General features: G+C 36.5%; 2 long non-coding RNA genes across 6 annotated transcripts in view; both read left to right on the forward strand.

The window, feature by feature from the left end:
• The window catches only part of LOC141727063 (uncharacterized), a 29,241-nt gene extending 20,758 nt beyond the window's left edge, over positions 1-8,483 (forward strand). For 3 of the 4 annotated variants that reach the window (XR_012578054.1, XR_012578055.1, XR_012578052.1), the window contains one exon: positions 8,178-8,483. This is a non-coding gene — a long non-coding RNA (uncharacterized LOC141727063). Of the gene's footprint in view, positions 1-477; positions 1,599-8,177 lie in introns of those variants that run through there. The other variant, XR_012578053.1, reaches the window with a different exon arrangement.
• A 15-nt stretch (positions 8,484-8,498) lies between these two features.
• Positions 8,499-19,665, forward strand: part of LOC113460110 (uncharacterized) — a 31,199-nt gene continuing 20,032 nt past the window's right edge. Inside the window, exons 1-4 of one of the 2 annotated variants that reach the window (XR_012578042.1) lie at positions 8,499-9,558; positions 10,673-11,805; positions 15,785-16,110; positions 16,385-16,461. This is a non-coding gene — a long non-coding RNA (uncharacterized LOC113460110). The remainder of the gene's footprint in view (positions 9,559-10,672; positions 11,806-15,784; positions 16,111-16,384; positions 16,462-19,665) is intronic. The other variant, XR_012578043.1, reaches the window with a different exon arrangement.

The raw sequence follows: 19,665 nt of genomic DNA on the forward strand, positions 1-19,665 counted from the left end.
TCTTCTGTATTTTGTGTACTTTTTTTTTTTCTGTTCAACCCATCAGACAAAAAGACAATAAAATGATACAAACTTGCTGCTTCAGGTCAGCCCGTCAAATGAAAATTGAGCTCAGGGCATTAAGAAGAATTTCTAAATATGTTTTTGTACATCCATTCAAATTGTAGTTTTGGTACTGAAGGTGGAAGTGACCAGGAGTAGAGGTAAAAAAGCAAGCTAAGACCAAACAAAGGAGAGTTACAAGTTTTCCCTTCTCTTGGAGAGCTGTGAGCATATGACTAAGAGGTGATTGATATAAACTTAGTATTTTTCTTCCTTTTCTGACTGCCTGCCCTTCTGCAGAAATTTTCACCTTTTTCCTTCTTACAGAGAAGTCAATCTCCTCTTTTCAGATGTTTAATGAATAATGGCTATTAGTACCTACACAAGCTTATTATACAGTATAAGTTTTCATTTTTTTTTCCCCCCTTGGGAAAGACTCACCTTGGAACCACAGAAACTGTCCCCAGTTATCAGCAGAATTGTCTCATGGACCTGTGTGTGACAACTCTGTAATGGTTTAAGCCCAGCTGGTAACTAAGCACAAAATTCCCCCTGCAGTGGGGAATCAGAAGGGTGAAAGAAAGAAAATTCATATATTGAGATAAAGACATTTTAATAGGGAAAGCAAAAGCTGCACACACAAGCAGAGCAAAACAAGGAATGGATTTACTGCTTTCCATGGCTGGGCAGGTGTTCAGCCATCTCCAGGAAAGCAGGGCTCCATCACACATAACAGTGACTTGGGAAGAAAAATCACTCCACATGTCCCTCCCCTTCCTCCTTTTTCCCCAATTTATATCCTGAGCATGATGTCAAATGGTCTGAAATAATCCTGGAGTCAGTTCTGGCCATCTGTCCTGGCTGTGTCCTCTCCCAGCTCCTTGTGCCCCCCACCTCAATCACTGGCGGGGTGTGTGAGAGGCAGAAAAGGCCTTGGCTCTGAGGCCTGCTCAGCACCAACAAAAACATCTCCATGTTATCCACAGTCATGTCAGTACAAACCCAAAGCACAGCTCCTGTGAAGTAAATTTACTCTAAACCAGCACAAACACATAGAAATATTTGTCTGATGCTTTAGTAATTGCAGCTCTTAATCATTTTCTCCCCTCCTCTCTTTTTTTAATACAGTGGGCATGTAGCCTTAAAAAAACCAAAACAACAACCAACCAAAATCAACCCAAACAAAGCAACAGAAAAAGCAATCCCCAAAACAAAAACAAGAATCCTGGCTGAACATCCAGTGCTAGTCATTAATTAGAGGAGCTCACAGCAGAGCAGTTAAAGCGCACCTGTGCCACACATGTGGCCTGGGCACGCTGGGTATATTTTTTTAAACAATTACAACGTTAATTCTTAACAAAACAGCAGACATCTGGTCCACTCTGAACAAAGGATCATAGAAAAAAAGCCAGATTGAAACAGACTATCTAGTCCATTACACTATATTTGGAGGTATCTAAGCTTGTTGCTTCTAGAGAAGCCAGGCACAATTTCTCCTGTGAAATTTCTCGAAAGAAAAACAATCCAATTAATATATTACTTCATTTTTGATTCTGTGTCCTTATATTAATGCAACATTACTTTCATCGAGATTTCTTCAACTCACTTAAAAGATAAATAATTTCCTTACTACCTCTGCATCATCCTATATGACTCAACCTTTAGATTAAGATCTCCCTTCAAGGAGTGATAATGAAGAATACAGTAAAAAAGAGATTATTCTGGTCTGTCTTCAGCTTGCTTTCTTATGATTTCTGCCTTAACATTTTCCATTGGCAGAGTTTTGAAAAGACTCAAGTGTTTATATTTTCTCCTGTCAAGACAGAGTAGATGAAAATGTTTTCTCTCAGACAAGTAGAGAGACATATTCAGTTGGCTGTTTCCCACTTAACAGTGGAAAGGAAATTAAAAGAAGAACTGGAAACTGTATTTATTCGAGGTCTGGAAATGCCTAGTAAGAAAAAACATTACCTCAATATTCTGTAGTGCATGTACAGTGCATTCTAAATAATAACTAATTGCATCACTTACCCAAGACATTGTTAACAAAACATTTTTAAGTTCATTCTCTCTAAACTGCAGAGTGAAATATGTGGGTATCTACACATGCCAGCAAAATATATGTATTGTCAGTATCTCTATAGATTTTGCTCCCATTTTCAAAGTAATCAGCTAAGCTTTTGCTACACAAGGCAATTTTGGAGGCTTTATGTAGAAGTCCATGAAAAGGAGAAAAAAGATCATATAATGAAAAAAAAAGTATTAGTAAAGCTCTGCGAATTACAGAGTAGTAGCCTCATCATGCCACATGCATCCTTCTGGCCCACACATTACTCAGTATAATGGAAAAAGTCCAAAGAAATAGTAACTGGGAGAAAAACAAAATTGAAAAACCGCCTGCAGCTGATGGCAGAGGTAGCTGTGGATGGCAGCATATAGTTCATTCACCAGTGTCTTTGAAGGAAGGAGTAAAAGTGAAATTTTAGCACAGAGGTAATTGTCAAGGAGAAGAAGAAATTTCCATTAATGGAGAGCTTAAAATTTAGCCTCAGTCTCTGAACATTCTCTTTAATAGAAATGGAGTTAAATATGCATTTATGTCTCACTGAAAAAAAGTTCTAGGCTCTTGTTCTGATATCTTTGCTGTCCCCATTCCCTGTGTAATTGGGACTACAGATATGCTGCATGTTTTGAACTGAAGCCTCCCCAAGAGTCTGGTGACTTCTGCTTCCAAAAGCAAGGGCAAACTATAAAGGATATCCTCAGATCAAATGGATTTCTTCCCTACTGTATACTTCGAAAATGGCTAGGGGCTTCAATGGTCCTATGTTCTAATGTCATATCTGAAAAACCAGGTTCTTCATTAGTATGCTCTATTTTGAATATTCCTCTCTTTTCCTTTTGGCCCCCCAGGGGTAAAAGAAAAAAAAGTATTCCTTGATCTTTTACCATTCTGTTGTTTTGGTGGCTTTGGTTTTTTTTTTTTTTTGTCTTATGTCTTTCTTATGATGCTGATTTCTGCTGTGATATGTGTGTGCCAAGATCAGGTAACTTGGTTATCAGCCATGTAATAACATGATTCTTTTCACACACCATTCACAGCAGTGTAACTCAAGATAGTTTATTTCTCCTCCTGTTTTATTGGGGCAATCACAGTCATTTCTGTGTCATTTACCAGGTACCTCTGATCAGGTATATCCCAAGACTCATATGAAAATTGTAATTGCCCTCTTATATTTTCCCTGTGAATGCACCTTCTCCATTGTATTTGCTTTAAATCAGATTCAGCATCTGGCAGCCTTATTTTGTATTCCAGCTCAGACTGTAAATGTGGATAGAATTTATCTAATTGAAAATGAAGTTAATGATAGACCACTAAATTCTATCATATGTCCCTGAATGTTGAAATTATTTACTATTGCTAATGTAGACCATAAACCCAAATTCCTCTACAGTCATCAATTCTGGCTAGAAATTTATTCAGGGTGTCATCTTCACCTCTTCAATGCTTGATTAATGTGCTCCCGTGTGCTATGTTTAAAGAATGTAGAATGGCTGAGTTATTTGAGTCCTGTGGGGTCTTTGCCTTTTCAATTCCTTCCATCTCTTTCAAATTCTAGAGCATTCTCATGCCACGTGCCTTTTTGTTCAGAACAAAACTTCTCCTGCACAATCACCCAGGAAAGGTCTAATGAAGAGACTAAAATTCATAAAAGCCTCTGAGATTCTTGTTTGCCAAGCACAGGAAGAAACCCAAACCATTGGATCATCTCTCAAACCACTCAGTATTTCTTTCCTCCTGTTCTTCCCTCTTTACCATCCCATGCTCAGATCCTGTTTGAGTTATGAAGAAGTGTATTTTAAAAACATGTCAGAGATTGATGTGCAAATGAACAGTATGAACATTTGCATGCTGCTTCCGAATACATCCTTTATGCTCTTCTACCATTTTATGGGAATGAGTGTGCTCTGAGCCTTGAGAAATTAAAGGGGCAGATTACATGTGCCAGTGTGCAGAATTGGTTATAATGACCTTTATCAACTGCAACAAAACAAAGAAATCTCTGAAGGGACAGAAAAAAAAACTACTTCACCAACAAGTTGTAATTTGCATCCTCTGAGCACATTCATGCCTGTTCTCATCACAGATTTTTTTTTTTCAGTTGAAGGAAATTTTAGTTCTCACTAAAATTTCTCTTTGCAAAAACCAAGCTCTGCACAGTGGGCACTATGGTGATTTATCTGGTAGGGTCTTTGCCATATTCACAGATCTTGAAAAGTGTGTAGGTATCTCTGGGTTCACAGAAAATATATATTTATCTCATTAATGAGCTGTCAACACTTTCTGTTTCTGTAATAAATATTCGGGTGCTCATCTTTGCAGCGTGTCCCCAGGTACAGCACAACCAGCAAATGTATTCTCAAGGTTCCACAGCAGATGCGTTGCTCAATGTTTCATACAGGACTAGTAGCAGGTCAATTAACAAGTGATTACCTGCTTTACATGGTTCTTTTTCGGGTCATTAACTTCTTGAGGAATGTTTAGGGAAAGCACTATCTCTTGCCATTTAAACTGCTAGAAAAACCTAGTCAATTACTATGTAAATCACTCATTCTAAGTAACATTCTATTAGAGTTGTCTCAATATTCAACTATTGAGAGTCAAAACTCATTACTGGGTTTGACTCTCAATAGTTGAATATAGAAATAGAAAATATACATAGAAATATGTTTTGCTATGTATGATTTATTGTAAACAGTAAAAATTGCTGGCAGATTATTAGTCCTGCAGTGAAGTAGTATGTTTTAACTTCAACTTTTTTTTTTTATTCACACTTACTATCTTGTATTTAATACGTAAAGGAAAACATAAACGATTTGGGTTAACAAATGCAATCTCCATACGTATGGGCGAGTCTCAGTAAATATCTAGATTTAAAAACATAAGTGTAGACACACACTGTTTTTTGTCTATTTTCTGGGGCTTTTTAGTTGTCTGATTTGGTTTCCCTTATAAGATCAAGACACCAACAGATGAATCTGAGTGATTCCATTTTGGATAGGTGACCCAAATAATTATGTGTACTTTTGATTACAGTGGGTTATGTGATCAACATGTTAGAAATCAGAGCATTTTTAAGCACTTGAGTCTTGGCTACCAAAAAGTAAACTTTAACATTAAAAATTTGGAATTAAAAAGACGTTAAAGGAGACCACTACCATTAGTTAAAGTATAACATACTTAGTGCATATATATTGCTGCCAACACTCTCTTAAAACCTCAGATTAATTATAATTTTGATATCTTTGCCAGGCAATATATCTTTGATTGCACTTAGGATATTACACGTAATATTTCATTTAAATCACACTCACGTCAAATGAAACTGATTCTTCTTGCCCCTACACCTGATAGAAATGGTGAAAAAGTACCTTGCCCCTTTTTGTGCATGTTTGTTTCCTTTTCAAAAACCAATGACTTTATCTTTAATTTTTAACCTTAAATTGTTTGTTTAAAATTTCCTCCCAGATTATGCCTTCTAAAATGTCATCAGTCTTGCTGCTTTTCCTTGGATTCTCTTCAGGACATCTATTAGTTCTAGATATCATATATATGTATTTATTTAAAATGATATCATGGTTTGGAATGGAATGAGCAGTAAGTGGACAGTAATTGCTCTGGAAGACGGGAAAGGCAGGACTTGGTACTATCCATGGTGCTGAAAAGGCTCCCGTAACAGGGAATAATTTATACACAACCAACTACCACAGATCTGCAGTAAATTTTGGAATTCAGAGACAGTAGTAGCTCCTATAGATACTGTGAGTGTGATATATTGCAGCACAGGCATCTGGTTTGAAACAGTTATTGGTGGGCTACAAACTAATTCTCTCTCCGAAACTCACCTTTTTGTGCCACTTTACCATAAATTGCTCGTGACCCAAAGGGACATTTTGTTCTTGTAGGTTTTGCAATGTCTGTTGTCTACTAAGCTGGAATTTCAATTAGCATGAGATGACATCTACAGCAAGAAGAAAACATCAAACATTTTTGAGTGCAGTCCAAGAGTGATGGGTTTTATTAAAATAGCTGCTTCTGCTCCTTGCTACCAAATAATAAAACTAGATTGGAGGGAGGGGAGATGTTTTGCAATTGTTTGGTTTGTTTTGTTGTTGTTTTTTTTGGGGGGGAGGGGGAGTTTTTTTGTTAGTTTGTTTTAAAAAAATACTTTGAATTAAAAGTTTTGTCCAGAATTCCAATGACCTGATTTTAATCCATAGCAGATTCCTCTGTGAAACTCACTGTGCCAGTTTATTCCCAGGTCTCTTATTTTGGATAAATGTATAAGTGGTTATTTGTTAACACACTAGATAAATTTAGTCTTAGGCCTTGTCTTTAGAGGTAAAAATCTAATTTAATGTATTTTTATTACTTGCTTTATGATTACCAGTATGGTATACCAATTACCATTTTTAGCATTTTTCATGTCAAATCCAATGCAAATTAATTAGGTTGTGCATATTGCTTGCACTTTAAGAAATGATGCGCTGGGATAAATTATTGAGTGAAGAGTAGAAAATGTAGCTGGAAAATCTTTTTTAGAATTCTATCTTTAGTTAATCAGCTTTATTAAAATGCCAATGAAAACACATCACTGTAAAGTGAAATTTTTTCTCTAGTAACTCTTAGCTGTAAAACACTGATGCAATCATTTGCATTTACAGCATCACATCCTAAATGGTGGGTCTCTGATAAAAACATAACTCAAAAAAAGCCTCCAAAACACTTTGTCTTACCATGTAGTATGGCATATTAACAAAATTAATAGCAGTAACTTTATCAGGTAGAAAACCACCACTTTAAAATGCAAAATAACTCCAAACTATTGTGCAAGATAATGAAACCAGAACTTGAAGGAAAAGAGCAATATGATTATCCCTTATAAATTACCACAGTTAGACCTGTTTTGCAAAGTATGAATATTTCTGTCTATTTCTGTGGGACCAGAAATTTAATTAAATTTGCCTTGAAAGAGGAGAGGTTAATCTGCTATATGTACACCCTTTGTAGATTTGCTGATTAAATGCCCACTTTGTTATAATGAATGATAAGCTTATATATGGTTGTAAACTGCAAATTAAATATGCACCAAATTAGATAATGGTGAAACTGTACATTAGTTTGTCATGAGGACACACGTTAAGTATTCCCCTTTGAAATGTTCCCTACTTATGTTGTTGAGATTTGGAAATTATGTATCCAGTTTCAGAACAATGAGTTTCTATTACTTTTTTTTTTGCTTATGCTTCAGGTCACCTTGCATTCTTAACTTGTTACTTTGCATCTACAGAGAACAAAACATTTAAAGTATCATGAAGGCACTGGGGAAAAAAAAAACAAAAACAAAACCACCAGTAGTTTAAATAGAAGCTTGAAAGCATCTGGAGATGGAAAAAGGATGAATGTGTCAGGAAAGAAAAACAAAAAAAAGAAGTGAAATGAGAGAATTACAATAGGGGAACTTTCTGGTCTCTGACCATTGCAAATTTTCCTATGCACTCACATAAATCACAGAGAAAGGAAGAAAGAAATATTCAACCAAAGAAAATTCCCCATTATATCACATGCACATCTTTGCTCTTTTCCTTTTCAAAGTAGGCTTAGAAAGAACAAAGGGCTTAGAACTGCTCAATGATATTATGCCAGGGAGGTACTGTACTTGGGGTTCCATTTTTTCACCTCAAAGAGGATTTAATTCAGCTGTCAGAGAAGGCTTTTTAGTTTGTAGACAGAGTACGGACAGGCAGAATTCTGTTTGTTCTTTTAAAATAGTGCAAAATATTCTAGTCTTTGTGAAAAATTCTTGAAGCTTGAATAGGAAATAAATTCAAAGTCAAATTCCCTATTAAGTTAACCATGATGCTTGTTTCTTATTCCTCAGAGAGCGGTATATCACTGTTCTACTGAGGCTAAAAATAAGCTTCATATAAAAGAGAATGCTCACTTTATCAAAGATCTTTTTTTTTTTTTTTTTTTTTTATCTGAAAGTCAAACAGGTCTTAAAGTTATACCAGGTCAGTTATTATTCTAATTTCATTTTTTTCACTGGTGCTATTATTTTTTTTGATCTCAGGCTGAAGTTACATACCTGGGCTGTGACAGACAGGTACAATAGGAATTGAACTGACCCAGTAATGCTTCCTCCTTTTTTAAAGCAGTGATAACACAGAAAAAGAGCACCAAGATAAACATCTTTCTGTAAGTCTTTTTTCTTTGATAATTTAGAGAAAGACAGTCTATGATCCTTTCTAAATTAATGTTATGGTGGCCAAGAACCTTTGTTTAATTTTTCTATCTTCACCTTCCTATGGTGGGGAAAGAATAATTTTTTGTACTATCCGATAGGAATTGTACATACATATATGAGTATAGATAGACCTGTACAAATACTGTAATTTTGGTTTTTTTAAGAGAGGCTAGATTTTAACCTGCATCTTCCATCCATTTGTGTTTCAAATTTTGTGGAAAAAAAAAATTCAAGGACAAAAAAAAAAAGAAGAAAGAGGTAGATTTCAGCTTCTGGTTTATATAAAGCAAGTGTTTTGTTATGTTACACAAAAAAAAAATCATTGAAGACCTTGGGTCATCAGTTTGGTTTACAGCACTTCACTGTTGGGGTTGACAAATTCAACTGAGTTCTCACTATGAAAACAGCTTTTAGAAACCATGATTAAACAGTAAACTCAAAAATGGTACCTGTAGGCTTGGACTTACTAAAATACAAGCAATTTCCTTAATGTACATTTCTATTTTTACTGTTGTTGATGACACCATATCAGGCTAAGATCACTTTAACATCCTGCTTCCAGCTAAGATGAAGACTGGGCAACTTTTCACACATCACCAAGAATGACTAATATACAAGGAAGGGTCACAGTAAACTCTGTTACACTACAGGTTTTACTTATTTTGGAAGGAGTTAAATACTTTCCTTATTTGTTCTGTCTCTTTATATTATTATAAAAAGAAAAATTGTCACATAAAAAATGGACTTTCCTGTGTAGGAAGTAGAAGCAGGCGCCAAGGCCATCAGTGGTGACAAGGAAGGTGTACTCAGCAGGACATTTATAGCTTGGACTCAGCTGAATGAACATGCTAAACTAGATCCTTCACTGGTGTAAATGGAATGCAGCTCCCACTGGTGCTGAAAGAAATCACACCACCTGAGAACCCCACATCAGAATTATCTGAAATCCTGTAGGGGAAAAGATTAGGATGTGACCCAGCACTTTCTTCATAATGCAGGAGCAATTTAATTCCAGGAATCCTTACTATGCAATTTTGGAGTTGTAAATATTAACTTTTTTAAATTATGTTTATTCACAGGTTAAAAAAAATTGCAATTTATTCCTTTCACTAGGGAATACTCACACACACATGTATGACACATATGTGTGTTACAGGATATATGATTTCAAGTCCAGCTCTAATCCTAGACTTGAGACAATATTGGGGTAAGACTTTTATGTAATTACGTTCAAATTAATGCATTATTACATTAATTTTACACTGGCTTAACTAAATAACCTGGGCATCAGTCTACTGTTGACGTAGAGCAGAATAACTAATCTGATTTATTCCTAATAAGAGCCTGGGTCTGTACCTTATTGCTGAATTTGTTGAGGGTTTTTTTTTCCCTTTCCCAAAAGACAAAATTCTTGTTTGTCTGGAAGGGTTTTTTAACCTCTAGGCTGAGTGATACATTTCTGTTTATCAGCCACCTGCATCTCCTCAATGCATTCTGAGGCAAAAACCAAGGCATAAGAAAGTCCAATTTTAAATTCAATCAGTTCCCAAGTTGTCTGATGCAGTGGTTTCCATTTCAACAGCTGCCTCTGTCTACCTCACCCACACAGAGGAACCAGCTTCCTCTGGAGATCTCAAAATGTACAGTTGGCAGCTAAAATTCAATTTAAGCCTGGCCAGGTACAATTTTATTGGCACTGGTCCCAGGTCTTGCAATTGACTTTTAACCCCCTCAGAGCTTTCCTTGTGTGCCTGATAGAGCTGTGCTCTCTGCGTGACAGCTTCAGTGAAGTCCAACTGCTGCCTTTTGTTGCTCTGTGCAGCAAAATATTTTGAGCTCATAAAGCATCAGCTCTGCATTTTGAGTGGCATTTGTAAGAAGGCTTCGTGTTAATTATCCTCACAGAAAATAGCAAGTTGTATATGCTGTTACCAACAACTGCTTTCCAAAAGCTACACTGGAGAACACTGCTCGCTTTCTTGAATGCCAGTGTTTCTTGATCCCTAATGTTCAACTTTTTTGACTTTGAAAATACTTTTCTTACTTTATAAACAATTTTCAACACTTCCAGTTTCTCTGATAATTGCTCCCATAACTGAGCATTCAAAATGATTCATAGGAATAACAGGATAAACAGAGTTTATTCCTTAGCAGAAGAAAAGAATAAAGGGATTCCTTTTGTTCCTAGAGTTTGTTGTTCTAATAGGTGGCAAATTCTGATTACTGTGGACTAATATGAAGGAGAAAAAAATTTCTCTATCTCAAAGTCCTTCCTCATGTTACGGCTGTGCTTCATTTTTTTTTTTTTTTTTTTTTTTTAGGCAATTCAGCAAAAGGAGCAGCAAATATAATGCAACTGAGAGCAAAACACTGGCCTTCAAAAATTCAAACTGGAAACATCACAGCAGAACAGAATTTTTATGTATTTGTTCCCTAGTCTTTGCAATAGAGTTCAGAATATCAATTTTATCATAGTTCTGGGTACTAGAAACCATGAAATCATTAACTAGAGTCATATGTTTATTTGATTGGTAAAAAAAAAGGATTGGTCTGTGCATCATCTGTGACAGTAACCTTCTAGATTAAAGGGTAAAAATTTGATATATGAGAAATCTTTAATGCCTACGCATGGTGTTTGGTTCATCCTTTCACAGCAGGCTACCAGCTAGCCACAGGTAATGCAAGCAGTTTAAGCTCACAAAGGTATTTTAGCTGCCCAAAGCTATCTCTGCCTAGAGAGCTACTCCTCACATCCACCAGTATTCTGCAATGTGGAACAAGAAGGGAATAAAGCAACAGGAGGAAGTTACTGGCAGTAATTATTCATCACAGCCCTTCCCATTCTGTCTTCGGTGACTTAGAGATTGAGAACTGGCAGATTTAAAGGTGGGAGAGAGGGGAAATCTTTTTCCTCAGATGATGTTCGCAGGCCTTTGCCTCCTTACTTCTCACTGCATAGTACTATTACCCTGGTGGTCTGAGGGATTTCATCAGATGAAAGAAAAGAGGGAGCTTTGAGTAACTAACTGAATTTCAGATCACTTGTTTTTCAAGAAAACAGTGGGCACAAATGTATAAAATATGAGTATCTGGGAACAAGTGAAATGAAAGAAGTTCCTTCAGATTATTTTTCACTGTGAAACTGAGGTCAAAGACTGAGGCTTTGGTTTGAAGACCAAGCATGGCTGAGTCAGTTTGGATAAAACACAAGTATTAGGAATCTGTATTGTTTGTCACATTGCCTGTGGTTTTGACTGAAATATCAATAGAATCTGATCTCCCTTTTTGTTCTTAACATTGCAAAATACTATGTTTTCTTAATCCTTTCTAGCACTGAAGAAGAAAGTGAGGAGTCTCTCTAGATTTTGGGCTGGAGAAAATGAAATCTTTATCTTTGGCCACCTTTGACTCATTTTTAGTGAAACTGAAAGAGTTCAAATCAGTGTTAGAAAAGGTAAGAATTTACAGGCACTTGTTTTGCCCCAAATATCAATATTTTCTGAACTTTTAAAGTCTTTCCTGACAACAGTAAATGGGAGAAGAAACAGTGCTTGGTTTATTTTTAAATGGGAGAGGTGAAAAGAAATAGAGAAATTAGTTATATCAGTAAGTTATTGAGAACTGGGAAGTTATATTTCTTGTTAGAGGAACTGTGGTGTAATTGAAACACAGCTCAGGGACCCAGCAGAAATGGGTGCCAAGGACCCACAAACTTCTGTTAAGGAAGAATGGATATGGAAATAGAGAGGAATGAAGTGTGCTTTAACTGTTTATTTATGCAAACAGCCATCTCCTGATTGCTTGAGGTTAATTTCTCATTACTCATGATTCAGCAAATTCTTTGTGCAGTGCTTCACCACAATGTTCTCTTTTAAACATTCAGTGATAGAAACAAATTATATTTTCTAACATCGGAAATAGTTTTCTGTTGTCTTGGGTTTTTCCATGCTGTGAGTGTTTGCGAACAAACTTCACATCCAGAAAATGGCAATGGCCAGCCAAGGTTGTGACTGATAAAACCTAAGCTTAATGAAGTTCATTTGCTAAAATTGTCCTTCAGGATAATTGAGATACAGCACCTTGAGCAGCGGGCCATATCTACTGCATCAATTTGGAAATGGAATTCTGTTTGTATGGCAGTTGCTTTTAGATAATGTGTGCAATTGGCTATGAAGAGCAGCTAGATAATTCCTGTGAGTGACTCATTGGGTGGTTGCATTCAAATAAGTACTGTAATAAACCTTAAGATTGTTTTCTTTAGCAATTCATCAATAATTTACTGTATACAAAAAAGTCAGTACTGCTCTAGAAATTTCTACAGATAATTTTCCCATCTAAAGCACTATCACAATCATTCTAAAGGGTAGCTGGAATTTATGCATGCAGATTCCATTTACAATAATGTAGGTTAGGTGAATCATCACTGCTGGGTTGAGAAAGCTATGGGTAAATATGCTGGTGAGTGTCTAGAACTTGGGGAGAATAACAAGAGAAAGGAGAAAATATTTAACCAAAAGAGGTATTACCTCAGTAGTGAAGTAGAAACTCTGAAACCGTGTGATCTTCATTTACTGCCAAAGTGAGATGTGTGTGTATTTACCAGCTTTAATAACGAGCTCTCTTACTGGATTATCAGTGACAAACCCTCAGTGATTGAGGAATGTTGTTTGGTGGTATAATAGGAGTTATTGCAGGTTCCAGGTAGAAATGCAATTGAAGAAATGAGCACAAATGCTGTGTATTTCATGAGCTGACCAAAGAGAAGGAGGTGGCCTCACAGATTGGAACATTTAACTGCCAGCATTGGTATCACCGTAATTTCGAATGACACAGGAGAAGACATGCATGTGTAGGGAAAAAGAGGAGAGGAACAATTCCCCAGGCAGAATAGTGTGGGTAAGGAATAGGATTGACATTGCTTTGTTTTCAGTGACTTGTTTGCTGTACTTTGATTCAATTTATTAGAGTCAAAAGTTTCTGTGAAACTGTATAGTCATGCATAGAGAGTGAATGTGTGTGTTTGTTTCCAAAAGAGAAGCTGCCTATATGTGATGTGCCACGTGCTATGCAGAGACTTTCTCTGGTAATTTTCTCCTCAGATAACAATTACCAAGTGCTTTTGTTGCAACAATTTCCAGTAGTCTTTATAATTTCATTGTTCACAGGTTCTTAACTATGGAATTGTACAGTACAGCATAGTGAAATTTATTCATAAAAGTGTCTCCAGTTTCCCCATGATTATCATTGTCTTCAAAAGCAAAGGCTTCAAATTGTTCTAAAACATCAGCAGTAAATATTTTACTACTGAACTCAACTTACTGTGATTAAAGAGATTAGCATTATTGAGTACAGTAGTCATCTTCCTTAAAGTTTGAGTTTCACAAAAAATAATGAGAAACCCTTGATCTCTCTTGCCTGGTGATATAGCTTGTGGGAGTAAACAGAGCTAACTTTCTATGTTGAAAATAGGGAATAAAGTGTATTACTTCAGGCTAAAATGAATCTAGAATTTGTAGTTGGATAGCTTTTTAAAATTTGGATATAGCTAATTGCAACACTGCCTGTAAACACTATTAAAATCTTGTGGTCTCAACCTTACCTCCCTAGATGTTGTGCCTGGCAGTTTGCCTGGGTTGCCTACGGAGTGAAAAAACAGAAATATTATGTGCAAGAAAATACAGAGGCTGTAACAGAGTATCAGAGGCAATGTCTTTCCTGTCATCCAAAAGTTTTATTAATTGTTCAAACTGTTACCTTAAATAACATTTTTTGCTGCACTGTCTTTCCTGAGAAGGTTCTTTTTTACTCAGGCTAAACTTATTTTGCACTCTAGTGAAGTGTAATGGCTTGCAATTCCTTTTGCTTACCCTGTCTGCAGGGTATCCTGCCTCAGTGAGTCCTGTGGAAGCTTATCAACCAGTGTGTGCCCCTTCAGAAGATTACCTCCATGAATATTTAAGGAAATAATTCTGTAGAGATCCATCACATTGTTACTGCTTTAAATATTCCTTTGTAAATAAGCTTATGGGTCTCAGAGGGAAAAAGCATGTTCAATTACCTTCTAGAGTGCATTTTTACTAAATGCCAGGGTGAAGAACATGATGGTCAGGAACAGGCAAGACTTTTATTATAAATGGGTCTCAGTAGAATTTAATATGATTTTTAGCAGATTAGGCACTTATGGTTTCATTCTGCATTTGAACACTTAAATTTCTGTGCATATTCTTTATGTATATTTCCTTCCCTTCCTAATGGAGATCCAAACCGCAGTTTTGGGTTTGGGGCTTTCATGTATTTTTCATTTTTCTCCTAAAACGCTCAGTTCTGACAGTTCTGGTGCACAGTGATTCACGAAGTTTTCTTATCCAATTCTCAGCTACCCATAGATATAACACATTTAGTCTTCTCCATCATTCTTTGCTCAGTCCCATTGAAGCTGCTGTCACTGCGACGTTTTACTTTCTTCTATCAAGGCAGGCATGAAATTTCCAGTGGAGCGAGTGCGAACGCTAAGGCAGCTGCATGGGTCAGTGGGCAGATGGAAGGGGGGAGGGATTGGGAAAGCTAAACAGTCTGCATCCTTCTCTAAAAGACAGCAAACCACAGGGCAGGGATCTGCAAGCTGATGATTTGACAGTGCAATGCCCTTTAGTTGTTTGACTGGATTTACAAGTTCTGTTTAGCTGACAGATATTTTGGCTAATACCCTTCCCTAGTTTTTTGGGGTTTTTTTTCCTTTTGACTATCAGAAGTTCTGTTTAAATTTTAAGCAAGCTCTTGTTGTACAGCAAAATAAACAGATTTCTCTTACAGATAGGAGACACTCTCTAAGATTTTTGTTTCTATGAATACCCCAGTGAATACCAAATATTGACCTAAACAAATACAGTTTACTGAGAGTGCCAGTAAACAATCTGGAAAATAATTCAGAGGATGCAGCTTTATTTTGTTTGGAAACTGCTATTCCAAGCTTACAGCACACGGTCCAATATATTTTTCTCCTCTGTGTATTTTTGTAATTAATCACTCTCCTGACTAAAAATCAAATAATTAGCTTTTAAAGACACCAAATTAAATAAAAACAACCTAAGTAAGAAAAGTGTGGAAATACAAAGGAATTTGCAGTAAGTGAAGTTTTAGTGATTAAATATTTTTGAGTTTATGAGGTAATTGTTAGTAAATATTTTGAGTTTCTGAGGTAACACAGTTTTAAATACACTGTGTCTAAAATCCATGTGAGAATCAAAAGGTAATTGTTTTAAAACAATAGAATCAGTGGTCCTGGACAGAAATAGACAGAAGTTTGTAATGGTAATTACTATAATCAAGGGAACAAAAAAGAAGTTTTGCTGGGATCACGTGTTGACTGTACACTGAATTATGCCTTGAAATCATATGCAAAAATAATTATTTCATTGTTTCATTTACCCAAGGTCTCCCCTTGAAGCTTTTGAGAATGGACCAGCAGTACTGGGCATTTCCAGAAGTGGCCAGGGATGAAGCACTGAAAACACAAACTGTCCATTCCCTCTCTCCCCCAGTTTTTAGTGTAAATCTCAGGTATCTGATGCTATCTGTGGGAATGTGGTTATGAATATCTAAAACTCCAAATCACTGAACAGCAGGAAGTGTGTGGGATGAGCCACAGATGGAGAGGATGAAACCAGGAACATTGGCTGTCAAGAGGAAAGCAAACAGTGACTTTATTACATTTTGGGTGTCCTACATTTCGGCTCAGCCCAGCTAAATGTTTCACCAGGTATGCCTGCATTAGCATGGGATTTGAAGTTCATCTCCTTGCTGCCCTTCCTTCTGTGCTCTGGTTTCATCACAGAGCAGCCTGATGGCATGCAAATGAGATTCCTTTTGGGTTAAAATAAGCCAGAAGCCATGATCCAGGAATATGTCTATTTGCTCCAAGCATTAATGTGCATGAGCCTTCAAACTACAGTTATTCTGAACTAAAACTCCTCTATGCGTGTCATAAATGTATTTCAGGTCCTTAAACAGCAATTTTATTTTTTTCTCAACAGATCCATTCCTGTTTGTTCAGACTTTGTCATTGAACCTTGGACTGTATGTCAGCAGCTGAGAGCAGCGGAAGGACAAGGTGACATAGTCATTCTCTGTGTGAATTCTGTGAATGTGTGAAGCCTTCTATGAATTCACATAAAGCTAAGTGCAATACAGAGGCTTCAAGGATTTAGGTTTTGAGAGCAGTTTCTGAAGTTTAAGGTGAGAGAGAGACTGAGAGGGTTTGCTTGCCAAAACTTTCTAGGTATCCTGTTATTTTCTCTACCGCTGAATTTGAACGGTCCTTAAGATAATGTTAACTGAAACACTGACGAAATGTGCTAAATATGCACAGTGTAAACCCCTGCTCCTGCTAGACCTGTCTGGCTTGCATAATCCCAAATTCTCAGCAGTGCCACTGTGCACAAGAGAATCTGTTCATAAGTAATGCCCGAAATCCCCCTTAACCACACTGCTGCCCTGGGGGCTCCAGACCAATCTCACGTGCAGTTTCAGAGGCTGAATCCAGTGTGCACAGATCCAATGGCACCAGGAGCTCCTCCCAGACCTCCTGCAAGGGCTTTTGAGCTCACTTCTCAGAGCAGCAGCTGTAGATGCTGCAGCACTGTGTATACATTTCACGGTTTCCTCTATAGGTGTGTATATATGGGTGTGTACACTGCTGCACTGCAGGAATATTTCAATGATTAATAAATGGACTGATAAGACAAGGTCAATCTGTAGTGGAAAAAAAATTATGTGTTACTGCTCATAGGAAACCACAGCAGTGTGAATGAGGAAGACTATTACAGCTGTAAAAAGCAAAATATGTCTATGTCTACGTTTGTATCACAGGAGATTACTGCTGTTGTGGTGTAGCCATTTGGGCCCTTGAACAAGGAGAAATTTATCAGATTTAAGAAGCCTGATTAATGAAACATAGTAGACATGCTGATTCCCCTAACTAAAACCAACTTTAACTCTTTGCATCTTTATAATATGTTCTTTATTAGTCATTGAGGAGCCTAAATGATGCCTAAGCAGCTGCCACTCTGCAGCACAGGCACACAATGACTAACAAAAGCTTTGGTATTGACAAAATGATTTAGGGATAACAATATTTGTGACCTGTGTCCAAAAATATTCCATATCTATGTCTATAATGCCTGCCTATCTGTATTTTTCCAGAGCTCATTCATCCATTCTTTTTTATCATAGCATACTGAATAAAGTTCCTTTTCAGCTGTGAATGCAAGATAAAATTGATGTAAAGCTTTAAAATCCACTGTACAATTTAGTGTAGCTGTCTGATTAAATGACAGATTAAAACTGAAATCAAAATCTAATTACTAGGCTTTCATTTTCCATTAAATATATACTGTTGGTGTCAGATACCCCATTTAGAAAATAAGTCAAGGACACAAGCTGGTTTTTTCTCTGTATAATTACTGTTCTGATATCAGTTCTCAAACAGATTTAGTCAGATGAAAAACTCCAAGTAATGAAATTGTTTTCCTCTTTCACACACCAACTCTGGGTGCAATGTACCCTAAGTGCACAAATTCTGAAATTTGGGCAATGCTATTGCTAAGGGTGTAGGAACTAAATGTCCTAACCTGTCATCTCCCTCTGTTGTATGCAGTAGTACTCAGGGGAAATAAATAAGAATCAACGTGTAGTAGGTCTAGAAAAGAAATATCTGCAGTATGTGTCTGTTAAAAATTTGTTCTGTTATTTGGTAATATGCTTTTGAGTGTAAGTGCTCATCATCTCAGTTATAATGAAAAGTAAATTGAGGAATAAAAAACTAGGATGGTTTGGTCATGATTATCAAATGTTGCTTGTTTAGATAAGAAAATAACAAGGATTATTATCACACACTATTGCACACAAAACAACCACTACATCAGAGCTATAACTCCATTAATATATTAAAATCATGGCTACATTACCTCCGCTATGATATTTTAAATAATAAAATGCTATATAACCACATAAATTTGATATTTTTTTAGTTGCTATCATGAATTATCTTGAATTACAAGTCAGCTGTTCAATTTTTCACCAGAAAAATTAGGGCTTGGAAATGCTGATACTTCATTTAAGTACTTATTAATTTATATGATGTTAATTACTTTGGCTCACATTGCTAGGTGTTATAACAACAATAAGTAAACCATCTGCTGATGATACAGAGAAAGAAATTGAAATTTTATTAATTGAAATGTTTCTGATTATACAAGCTTAGAGTCTTTATCTGCAAGTTTAAGCACTTTCAGCAAAGTCTTTGGATGTGTTCTTGCTCAGGATTTCTTGAAGTTAAACCCTTCCTAGGGAAAGGAAGGGTTTAGAAGAATATATTCCTTGCACAAACAGAAATAGTAAAAGGACAGAGAAGCAGAAAGATTTCTGTATGATTCTAGATTGAATCGTATGGATTGTTCTAGCACGTTAGAGGAGTGGCCTAGGTACTAACATAACTGACGCACCAAGCTTTAAATTAACTACAGGTAGCGACAATTAAATTTCCTACAGGTAGGTATGTGTGTTCTGCATTTGACAGTGACATTTTATGTACTCCCAAAATTATGTTTTCTGGTTGATAATTGTGGGCTTCTTTGTAATACCATGGTCTAAGTGGTGGGCCTTAATAGTTTGAGTGATTAATGTCATCAAAATTATCATGGGGAACAAAAAATTCTCCTCCTCACTGGAGCTTTTTCTTAGGGACTTAAAAAAATTGGCAAAAGAGGACTGGTGACAATGCCAGCGTGTCCTTGAAGAAACCTGAATAAGAGTGTAGATCCTTCCACAGAAGGTTCCTTACTTGTATGGATCAAAAAGAATGATGGGGTGATCAAAGGGCAGCTTTGAGTAGGGGTGCACCTGTGAATGTGGCCACAGGCTCTGAAAGCAAATTTTTGGGGTTTACATCCTTCTCCATAATGACACCAGAAATGAATTTGTCATTTAGCTGCTGTTAATGTTGACAATAATATTTGCATTCAGTAGAGAGGCCAGAGCAGCCATTAATCTCCTGTTCTATGGAGAACATCTGCTTAGTGAGAAAGGCAGGTGTACTTGCTGATACAGAAGCAGCATTTTAGCACCAAAAGTACAAGCCAAGGAAGTCAGCCTCAAGTTGTAGGCACAAGAGGAAAAATACATATTCTTTTCTGTCTCAGACTGCAGAACATAAGCCTCCCAGACCTATATATATATATATATAATATATAATATATATATATATAATATATACTTATATACTTCAACTTTCTTGTAATTTACTTAATCTTTTAAT

Source organism: Zonotrichia albicollis, chromosome 2, assembly GCF_047830755.1.
Source record: "Zonotrichia albicollis isolate bZonAlb1 chromosome 2, bZonAlb1.hap1, whole genome shotgun sequence".
NCBI classification, from domain to species: Eukaryota; Metazoa; Chordata; class Aves; order Passeriformes; family Passerellidae; genus Zonotrichia; species Zonotrichia albicollis.